The sequence below is a fragment of the Argiope bruennichi genome, chromosome 10 (assembly GCF_947563725.1).
Source record: "Argiope bruennichi chromosome 10, qqArgBrue1.1, whole genome shotgun sequence".
Lineage (NCBI taxonomy): Eukaryota > Metazoa > Arthropoda > Arachnida > Araneae > Araneidae > Argiope > Argiope bruennichi.
In genome coordinates this window covers 13,986,097-13,998,556 of record NC_079160.1, presented here as the reverse complement: position 1 = coordinate 13,998,556, position 12,460 = coordinate 13,986,097, and the positions used below count along the sequence as shown (strand labels likewise).

At 29.7% G+C, this 12,460-nt stretch overlaps 1 protein-coding gene across 1 annotated transcript in view; it reads left to right on the top strand.

Annotated features, from left to right (window-relative positions):
* Nucleotides 1–583: 583 nt before the first annotated feature.
* The window catches only part of LOC129988083 (monocarboxylate transporter 9-like), a 37,943-nt gene continuing 26,066 nt past the window's right edge, over nt 584–12,460 (top strand). Inside the window, exon 1 of the mRNA XM_056096202.1 lies at nt 584–859. The gene's annotated coding sequence lies outside the window, so the exon portion shown is untranslated. The remainder of the gene's footprint in view (nt 860–12,460) is intronic.

Sequence of the window (12,460 nt, the reverse complement as noted above, 5' to 3'; positions counted from 1 at the left end):
TGGGAAGACCACACCCGCTGGTTATTCAAATGTTTGACGATATTTAATTTTTTTTCCCAATAAAAAAAAACCTAGTAAATATTTTAAATGTCCTAAGGATTTTCATTTTATTAAATGATGCACTAGATAATCTTTTTAAGCAGATGATTTTAATACTTCTAAGAAAAATTTGAAATCAATTTTCATTGTCTCTAAATCTTGCTTTCATAACATAATAATAAATAAATCACTAATAATTCCTTTCATTCGGAGAAGTAATTTTTTTTTCTTCTTTTCTGCGTAACAAATAAAAATTCGGATTCGCTATTCTGTTTCAAGGATAAAGTATACTTCATTGACCTTCATTCGAAGTAAAGATTACGTACGTTTTAAATGAAGGAAATAAACAAATACAAAAAACTGATACTCATTTCTAATCTTTGTTGTGTTCTCAAATGATAATTATCTCTTGTCTTACTTTAAGCAATCATTAAATATAATTTTTTATTATACCGATTTTAGTCTTATCAGTAGCTATTTCCTTAAGATTGTGGCGCTACGTCAGACGATCGTTAGCGACACGGCAACCCTTTATTTGTAACATTCGACAAGTAACTGATATTTCGGAAAGAGTTGATCGGTGCATGTTCCGAAAACAACACATCGCGCACTCCGCTTGAGATACGCTGCAAGGATTTCCAGATTAAAAAAGAAAAAGTTCGAATATTTACAATGCTAGAAACATAGTTACAACAGAGCGGAGTCGGGTGTCGTGGAAAACAAGTTTTTTTGTTTATTTCTTCCATCTCACAGACGCTAAAGTTTTTTTAGAAACCCACCTTCTTTGCATTTGGATATGAAATTAATGCTTGGATATTGAGTGAGTAAAATAATTGAATATACTGTTCTTCTCTAAAAAATTAGTATTAATTATCTACTGACTGATTAATTTCTGATTCTTATATTATTTGCACATTATTCAGGATTTAAAAAATAAGCCTTATTTTTTATATTACTTATTCAGTTTATTTAAAACGATATTTTATATATAGAATTTATAGTTCGTCTGCATTTGAATTCAATTAGGTGAATTCTTATTTTTTTGTAACTTTTCCGGGCCCTATATCCGATATAACGGATATCAATTTAAATAATATGAAAAGTTGCATATACATATTTTGTCTAAATATATTGTAAACTGGTATTTCAGTGTGTCAAATATCATGTATAACTAGTAAAAAAGTTTCTCTAAATTTCCCAATTTTTTAAAATTTTGTTCGGGACATTGTAAAAGTAATAAGGCTTCCCAGTTCAATAGGCACAGTCCAACATTTTGGCTTTTTCCCCTGATGTCAATTAAACGTCCCAGGTTTGTTTTTTTTGGTGATAAATAAATGTCTTATATGTTATAGTTAGATTTAATTAAAAAATAATTAAACTAATTTAAAAAGTAGCGTAAGTTTTCATTCAGTTTAACATATTTAGATTATGATCAACTCTGATTAGATGGAGAAAGTGGAAATCGTTCTTCTAAACCATTCGAACGCCTTAGATTCCCGAATTTCAGATGTCTGAGCTCAGTTGAAAAAGAATTTTTTTAAATTTCCCTAGGATATAAATTAAATGTCCCCGAGTCTTCCAAATTTAGCTTTTGTAATTGTTCGTATTTTAAAAAAAATTATTCAGGTTTAATATGAAAAATTTAAAAAGTCAATTCGTATAAATATAAAAATGAAAATTTATAAATAATCTGTCGTATAAATATAAAAATGAAAATTTATAAATAATTTGTATAATACAGATAATCCAATGAGTCGAATTTTTTGAAATTTTTCTCGTAAATGCTATTGAATATATGGAGAATTTTAAAAAAGATTTCTTTATAATTAATTAAACAGATAGCTTTTTGTAAGTAAGCAGTGGGAGTGCCCCCTCCAATAAATTTTCTTGCGTATTTTCTAATAAAGGTGTTCTCGCAGAGAACGTCTTAACTGGTATTGGTGTACAATCGTTACGAATATATTAGCTTTGGCATGAATTTGGCATTTTTATTGAATTTGTAATATGATTCTTAGTGAGTTTTTTCCTTTATTTCCTTTCTGTCGATTAATTTCTGGCATGAGGATATACGTATCCTAAAATCGAATTTATTGCTTAGACGTATTTTTGCAAACTATTGAAACAAACATTTGACACAAATTGCACTTGTAAAGACAAAATCCTGTATTAAATCCGATATATTTAAGTCATTACGTTTACATGCTTTTGAAATTACAAACCGACAAACGGTGACCCCCCCCCTCGTGTTCTATTTGGCTCAAATTTTGGTAGCTGTTGATGTTAAATCTGTGCACCGAATTTAATTTATCTGGATCTCTTCATTTTGTAGTTATTGTGTATAGTACTATTCGAAGGCCGGGATAGCCTGGTTGGTAGAGCGTCGGATTCGCGTCCCTTAGGTTGTGAGCTCGAACCCCGCCGGCTGAAGATTCACTGCGTGCTTGGTAGCTGACGCGCGTTAAATCTGTCGTGGTCACAAAGTCCTCCATGTCGAGAGTAATACCACTGGGGGTACTGGATTAGGGGTGATCGTTCTCTGATTCAGGTCTAAATTACGATATGTGGTTCAGTGAATGAAATGCGTGAATGAAGCCCGCCCTGTAAAAGGGGTTGTGCCGTGTGTGTAGGTAAGCCGTTTTATTGGCCGTAGATAGCGCTACTACAGAAACAAGAGGCGCTCACCCTCAGGCTTAAATTGTCCATCAGGCTTGTCCATGTGAAGTGCCATAAGAAACAACAACTTACATTTGAACAACCGGATAGACAGACTTTCTGTGTAGGGATGTTGCCAAAATTTGACAGGAATCTACAAATTTGGTAAAAAGACGGCATACCATCCATCTAGCTTGAAGTATGCTTCAGTTATTTTATCACAGATAGAGAGACTGACAAACATTTTCCAAAAATGTGTTTTTCGAACTCCAGTAGGTTTAAAATGCGGAGATTCATCAGATTTTGAGTTCGAATCTTTAGACGATTATAATACTTTCTCTATACTTCTTATACGTGTAAGTTTCCATGTATAATTTTTTTTTTATCTTAAGTGTTGCAGTTAACGGTTAAATTAAAATATAACCAATTTTTAAAATTATCTTATTTTTATCTGCCACTAAATTGGATCTCGCAGTTGAAAGAAAGATTTATTATCAGTAAGCTCTGGGAATCTTTTGCGTATCTATGTCCTTCCAGCCCTAATTATTTAAAATTTTGTTGCATTGTTGGAATTAAATATTAAGAGAAATATAAATGCAAAATATCAGTTGGTTGAGAGATTTAAAATCTCCATAGGGAGATTTTAAATCTCTCAACAAAAAGTTGCCGTTTAAGAACACAAAAATCTTTAAAGGCTATAGTACCAATTTTCTACTCATTGTCAGAAAGTTTAATTAGGTCTTTGTGCAAATTTCGTTTTTTACTTACCAATCGATGTTTGATCGGAAAAAAGAATTGAAATCATTGGTTTTTATAGGAATCATTTCATTATTAAATGAAATATTCATTGAAGAATGGCGTTTATCTCTTTTCGACTTTCAATCTTATATTTATTTCATTCTGTTAGTATAAATTTTGTAATATAAAATGCATTTTGTAGAAGATTTAATTGGTCGAATAGATTTAGAAAAAAAAAGTGAACTGCATTATTTAAAGATAAATTCCATTCTGTTATAAGGTGCACACTCGTTTATTTACTTCCTCGCAAACGAAATATAGAAAGTACAAGTAATCTCATCGTAAAAAAAAAAAAGGACATTGAGATTTTGACAAATTGTCTCATTTCAAACGTCCCTGAAACCGAAAAACTTATTTTTTGGAATTATGTCTGTCTGTGAACACAACTCAAAAACAGTTTGAGATAAATGTATGATGCATTTGCAATGTGATCTTAAGATCACATATGTAAATTTTTAACAAATTTTGAATAAATCTAATCATAAAAAAATTATCTGTCCGGATGCAAGGCAGCCTGATGCGTCAAATGCAAAGAGCTAAATTTATGAAATTTGGCGCAAAAGTTTTGCATTGAAAATGCAGATATGCAATCGAATTTGGAACCATATCGATCAAGGGATTGACCGTTTGAATATTGATGTAAAGAGGATAAATTCGACTTAGATAAATGATTTGCGATTTCGTTATTAAAATGGTTATTCTAAGTCAACAATCTGCTATTTAAAATGGTGTCTAACCTCATATTCATTTTCTTTAACTGTAAAACATAAAATATTCATGTCGGAGATTCGGACAATAAAGAGAATGAGTAATCTTAGTGTTTTATGCCGTTGATGCAATTTTTATAAAAAAGGAGGAGAGAATATCATTTTCGGGGTTAACGTTTGGACATTCCATTTCTGCTGATTTTATTTGTTCATTTGGTTATGAATTTGATGAGTCAAACCGTTTACTGTTATGAATCAGAGACTTTGCAGTGTATTGTTACTATCAGCACCCATATAACGTTGCCGCTGATATATTACCTGGTACAGAAATTCTTCTTTGGCTCTTGGTTAAATCAATATTGGTCTTACCAATATTTTACACTATATATATATATATATATATATATATATATATATATATATATATATATATATATATATATATATATATATATATATATATATATATATATATATATATATATATACACTGCACTATATATATACATACAATATATATATGCACTAAGCCAATATTAATATAGAAAAAGAAGAATCCTCCCTACATGCGATTTTGAAGAAATATTTAAACTCTTCAAGAAATAATTAATTAAAAATTAATAAAGAAAACCTTTATTCTGACCATTTTTTGCTTTAAATTAGAGAAGTATGTTCCACTTATTATTTTAAGAAATTTGAAATAGATATCAAAATCAAATTATCGAAGGAAAGATTTCTAGTAATCATTTTTAAAGTTTTTTTCAGTAAATAATTTTAAAAAATTATTCAATATCCATTAAATTATTATAGACTTTAAAACAAATTTCATTAAAGGGAAAATTTTGGTTCTATCTAATGGCAGATCGACTTTTAACTACTAGGTATTACGAGCGAAAAAAATGCCCATAATAATGCAAAAAATAATTCAAAAATTTACACTTTTACTTCTCAAAATTGTGTAATTCGGGCATCCGAATGTATCATCATTATAGCTAATGATATGACAAATTTCGTGCCTGTAAGTGCGATAAATCTGTTGAATACTGCGCACACGCACACAAATATTTTCTTTATATAAACTGTTATTTATTAAAAACCAGTGCCAGCTAAGGTATAATTTTTTGTTGGTTATTTTGCCAATGCAGTTAGAACATCAGTGGGAGTAGACTCCCTAAAACTTTCTTTCATATTCTTGAATAAAAGTGTTATCCCAGAGAACGCCGTACATAGCACTGAAGTGCAATAGCGTAAATTTAGCATTTTCACTGAATCTATCGTGTGACCTTTGGCGACTTTTTGGCGATTAATTCCGGGCCTACGGTTAAAAGTATCCGAAAATCGAATTTCGTTTTTGACACGTTCTTCAATCCTATTGAAACCAAGATTTGACAAAGAACTACGATTGGAATCGCATACCAAATTTGATTTGATATATATATATATAACTGGATGTGTGACAAGGTTAACAAATTCGGAAAAAAATTAGCAAATCTGTTAAAAATGGAAAAAGTTGTTTAGTTCGAAATCAATGATTTAAAATAAGTTTCATAAATATAATAACAAAGGCTGAAAAAATTTTAATACCTTTTTATTAGCTCCCCTTGGTATTACTATTCATTCTAATGATGTCATTAAGTAATACATTTAACGGTTACTTAGTTGTCTTAATTTAATTTAAATCTTAAGTAAGTTCCTATTCTTTTAAATCTTAAATGAGTCCAAATTACTTTATCCTAAAATTTTCTATAAATCCAAATCCTACTTTTTTTTTATTTAATTATTTTAAACAAGCAATCCAAAAAAATTGCTGATTCTTTAATTCGCAAGCTCCAAGAGAAAAGATAAAAAAAATTAATGTATATCTTTTAAGGATACTTAAGATTCTCTCTCCTAAATTGACACGTGTTATTGATGTCTTTACTAGAATCTCTCGGTAAAAAGCACTGAGTGGTAAATTTCTTAGACTTCCGCTTTTGTGTTCTTGTGTGAACAGACGTATTCAGTTTTGTCACCATGCATAAATCATGTCCTCCTGTGGAAATGAAATTAAATTACCAGTTTATCTTCTTGTCGGTCATTCATCTACAAAAATTATGCTACAGACATACAAACTTAATAATATTCACATAAAATACGTTTCTAAATGGCTTTATTCATAGAAATAGTGATCATATCTACATGTAGGAAGCACAATTCTTCTGCAATTTATTTTTTAAAATTAAAATTTAATTAATTAATTTTTTAATACTAACTATATATTTTCATGTACAAATCGAGACAATTTAAGATATATTTTATCTTCAGGACCAAAGATATCTCAAAGCGAGACAAAGAGTTAAAATGAGAGAAAATATCGAATAATATATTTCATCGCTTATCCGATCCATACAGCATCTACATTTTCTGAAATCCAACTACCTGGAGTCTCCCCAAAACGTTTTTTGTGTATTTTCTAATAAATGTGGTATCCCATAGAACACTTTTCACGGCACTGATGCACAATAGTTACGAAATATTAACCCTTGGCGTGAATGTAGGATTTTCGCAGAATCTATCGTCTCATCCTTGCTGAGGTCTTTAGATGGTTCATTCTGGCATAAGATTAATAGTATCTGAAAATCGAATTTGTGTTTCAGATGCGTTTTCTACATCTTATTGAAACCCAAATTTAACACAGAACTACACTTGTAGTCAAAAAATCACATACCAAATTTGATGTATTTAAGTCATTCCATTTTTAAGTTATCTCATTTAGATGCTTCTGAAAATACAGACCGGCAGACGGTCAGCCCCTTGTTGAATTTGGCACAAGATTTGATAGGTATCTGCACTACAGATATTAAATCTGTATACCGAATTTCAGCCATCTAGCTCTCTTCGTTTGGTATTGTGTTAATTTATATTTGAACAGGCAGACTGATAGACCTCCTGTGAGTGGATTTTGGTTAGAATTAGATAGAAGTATATTAAGCGTCATCATTCTAGAACAGAATGCTTTTGAACTATGTGTGTTACAGAAAAATGGACAGCCAAATTTTCCAAAAATGTGTTCGAATAAATGGAAGTATAAAACGTTGAAATTCGTTAAAATCTCGAGTTCAAATTTTTGGATGATTACTATACTTTCTCTATATTTATTTACAAAAAAAAAAAAAAAAAAACTGAAATTCATTGAAATTAAAATTAAAAAATTAATTTTTAATTAATTGATTAATTAATTTTTATTTCGCATTTTTATGTTTCATTTTGAAATGCAAATATCGTATAAAATGAATTTTTGCATTTATTAAGCAGCGAATAATAGACGATTAACGCTCACTTGATACACGTAAATGTGAGATGAAATTTTGAAATCCGTTGCATTTTTTTTCTGAAGAAAAAATGTAAGGCAATGCGCAGTTATATGTTAAATGACTTGAAAAGTACTTAATATTGGTTTTGCCCTGAAGTTGATAAATCGCATGATTTGATTCTATTCGTTATCAGAACATGGCATATGAAAGGGTATCTTTATTCCATGCACGTTTAAATAAAAATTTAACCTTTGTATTCTGAATTTGAATATTTGAGTACAGAGATTAGATGGACGTATCTTTAGTGAAGAGAAACAAATAACTAAGTATATTCTGAACACTTTCTTTTAAAAAAATCGATATTATTCTATCTGCATGTTTTACAAATAAAAACAAAACAAAACAAAAAAACCCTATATGGTTATTTGCATGCGATAAACAGAAATTACTTTTTCTTTATTATCATTAAATATCTCATGTATAAAGATAAAATAAATTAATTTTTAAAAAAAATACCTGCTTTCCAATTTTTATTGTAGTTTATAGAATTTAATCACCTCCAATAGGATCGATACAGAAGAATAAAATTCAAACGAAAATGGCATAGGTAATAGAAAAATCGACTGATTTACTTCTTACTTATGTTTTGCATCTTGCAATTCCACTATTTCGTTATTTTTATATTTTTTTTTATATTGTATATTTTATATTTTTTATATTATATATTCAGTTGTTATTTTATTTTCTACGACTGTAATCCTACCCTTTCCATCATCTGCGTTGCTTTCCCAGGTTTCAGAGCGTCCTGAAAATCTTGTCACTGTAACTGTTTTCCAAGTACTGTACAAGTCCAACGGATTCAAATAAATTTTTATACATATAGATTATCCATCAATTCATTGCACCCCAAATTAACTTGAGAACGGCGACAACTATTGCCGTATATTTGGTGTCAACGTATATAAAAGAGATCATGCGTCGTTTGTTGAGATCAGTTACAGCGCCATCTAGGAGTAAATAGAAATAGGAGAAAGTATTATTTTTTCAACAAGAAATGTCGATCTGATGGCGCAAAGTAGTTCAAACACACACAAAAAAATAATCTGCTGATGATTAATTATTCTGTTTTATTCTTAACGAACTCCTGGCACAAAGGTATTGGAAATCGCAACAAAAAAATAGAAGTACCGAATTTTATACGCGTAGCTCTCTTTGTTTTGTAACTGTCGTGTTAACTTACTTTCGAACAATTCACAGAGATTCGACAAAATCTAGAGTTCAAATTTTTAAATGATTACAATGCTTTCTCTACATTTTGTATACCAGAATTTAAAAAAATAAAAATAAAAAAAATAAAAAATAAAAAAATAAATGCAACTGTGAGGTTTATTTATCTTCTAGCTTCCGCGGTAGGTATTGTAACTTCACTTTCTTATTCTTCATGTAAATTACATTTCTCTTTATTATTTGTAGATAATAACATATAAAAGAAATTCACTTTCTTATTCTTCAAGTAAATTACTTCATATTCTTTATGTGAATAATTTTCTTATTCTTTATTTAATGAATATTAAATCGAATTCTTCTTCTTTATCTTTCACTCGTGGAAGAAAATCATGTAATTGAATATTTGACAGAAGAATGGAAACGATTTTAATATTAATTCAATAATGGGATCTACTGCTAAAAATTATATAAAAAATATTTTTAAGAAATTGCAGAAAATCATGAAAAATTAGCATGACAACGATATTTTCATTAAAAAGACTATTTCTTAATGTTTTGGAATAGTGAGAAATTCATTATTGTATAATAATATTTTCGGAAGTTACAGCGGAAGAGCGTTAAAATTCAATTTAATTTTTAAATGATTAAAATTTTCATTAAAGTGTTAAAAAATATCGAAGGTGCCATGCTCCAAAAACCACCCTCTAAAATATGTACATACCATGGTTGAGAGCTCTAGGGAAAAAGTGAGGGATTTTTGAGAAAATCTATTTATTTGCTAAGGCTGATATTTATTCTAATTTTTGTATCTAATATTCTAGATTTTAATGTCCCAGTTTTCTTAAAATTCTGAATCGTTACTGAACGAACCGCAGAATATTTGGATATATTATTTAAAACGTTCACCCGTTTGACTTCTTATTGCGATTTTTTTTATTACTAACAATGATAAGTGGAATAAATATTCAAGGTCAATTGTGAGCTTATCGCGACTGAAGTGATATTCGTGACAGAGAAAGATTACACTTGAGATACAAGGAAAAGAAATGTGTTTGGGTTTTTTTACTATTTATCAGATTGTAACTGAATGATGAACTGTTATTTATCTGAACTCCTCTTCGATGGTTGGACGATAATAATAATAATAATAAAAAGAAATGCATTTTTTTCACGCACCGACAACTTATCAGCTTTAAACAAGCATAATGGTTAAAGGATTGAAGTGGTAACGAAAAAAAAATGTATTTATCTCTTTTTATTAGTTCAGATGCTTGTGTGGTTTTCCCTAAATTTTCTGCTATACTCTCCAATAACAATGTCATCCGCCATCCACCTAAAAAAATTGTGGATATCTTGCATGTCATCGGCGTACAATAATTACGTAATATTCACCTTCGGTGGGAATTTAGCAATTTCACTGAATCTATCGTTAGGTCCTTGGCGAATTTTTTGGCGAATCCTAATTATTTCCCGAATTTGTATTTCAGACCGTTTTTTACAAAATCGATTGAAACAAAAATTTGATACAAAATTACATTTGTAGTCACAGAATCCCATACCAAATTTGATATGTTTAAGTCAGTGCGGTTTTGTGTTATCGCATTTAAAAGCTTCTGGAACAACAGACTGACATTATGGTGAACTCCTTCCTATACTTGTTTCAAAATTTGATACTTACATACATTCTAGATGTTAAATTTGTGTACCGTATTTTATCCATCTAGCTCTCTTTGTTTTGATCGTGCAAACTTACATTCGAAGCATCGGACGGCCAGACTACCTCTGAACGGATATTACTTAAAATGTGTTAGAAATCTGCAAATGTAGTAAAAAGACCGTGAGTCCTTATACCAAATGTCATTGATCTAGGTCAAAAAGCTTTTGAGTTATCTTTGTCACAGACAGAAAGACGGAGAGAAGTCATTTCCAAAAATGTGTTTTTCTGACTCAAGAAGGTCTCAAGCATGGAGATTCGTCAAAATCTAGAGTTCAATACTTTCTTTATTCTTTGTAAATGAGAAAGTAAAATGTGCATTTTCGATATTTAATGGCTCTTAATAGCAATGATATTTGAAGTAATACCTTGAAGCTATATGTTATTTAAAATTTTTTTTTTTACCAAGTTACATTTCTATAAATTGCGTTCCCTTCTCGATTTTTTAAAAAAAATGTTATATCTAAATAATTAGAAAGAAGAAATTTATCTTGCTTCAGTTGATAAAAAAGCTTTTCTTCATTTGTAAGCAGCCAATGAGCATGATTATTTAGACAGCCAATTTAAGGTGATATCTTATTATTACTTGATTTCAGCAATCGACGCTATGTTGGAGCTGAGAGGAGGTCGTTTTTTCGTCACTGTTAACAATTTGCTCTTTTTTTATATTCTTCCATTTTGTGAGTTGTCAAAATATAAATAATAAAAGAAATAACAAACAGAAATGAAAGATCACTCAAAAAACGACTATTGCATGAACAAGACATCACTTGTAATGAAATTAGAAAATAAAAATTGAATGGAAATCTAAATAAAAAGATTTCTAATATTTTATAGAAGTATAAAAACAAACTCGATCACCAAAAATAGTTAAATATTGGTTAGTCGAAGCTTCTGGTACTTTGACGACCGATTTCCTGATCGATTCCTATTTTTTGTATTGTTCAGATCGATGAATTCAGTTGAAATGACAAAATTTGCCGTAATTATCCATTTTTCCTACTCTCGTTTCTGCCGGCGTTCTAGCATAGGGGTAGCGCGTTTTCCTCGTGATCTGGGCGTCTTGAGTTCTAGTCCCGGTTTGGGCGTAGTTGTTCTTCCTGTTCTGTGAGATGTGAGAATGTGCCTTCCTGTAAAAAGGGTTTGTGCAAGCGAATGAGTGATGCGTGAATAGCAAAGTCGTACTTTTGACCCTAGTTGGCGCTGCTAAAAAAAAAGGACTAATTAAAAATATTGGACTAATTTTTTTTAATGGTGTCTGGATTTTTATAGCTTTTACTATATTATCAATTCAAATTTCAATCTAAGGCTATAGAAAAAGAATGCAATGGTTACAAAGGCCGATCACTAAAATGTTCTTAAATTCACTCCTTTATTCTTATATTGAAGTTCATAAAGAAACATTTTTCTTTCCTAAATTATATGAGATGTTTACCTTCTGCGAACATTGTTCACTGTTTGTCTTCACTCCTAACCCATTTTCGAATAAATGGTAAAAATCTGATTGCCTTCTTTAATATTAAAGACTAATGGTATGTAGATCTAAGCTTCTGTATTTCTAGCCACAAATTGTACATAAAGAATATCAGACTTTTGTTGCTGTTTCATATCTCTGAATTTCGATTTACCATCCATACCATCCTTCCAACATTGGTCATCAGTGACACTTCTTGCCAATTCATAACATATAACGTAGCATCAACAAATTATTGAAGAATAGATACTTACTAAGAATTTTAATTAATTAAACACATATTTTCAAATATTACTCAAAATTATTTAATAGACATTTACCATTGACTAAATATATTAATGAATAATTTTATTTGAAAAAATCATACAACACTTTATTGATCAAACAAATTAAAACTATTTGTTAGATATTTACAATTTTTTTTTATTAAATATCAAGCATTTTTACTTCTTTTAAGTCATCGTTATGAAGTTAAGCTCATTTTAATTTTATAACAAACTCTAATATATAATTTTGTAATGAGGAGCGACTCCAGTGTTTTTGTACTCATGTTGGA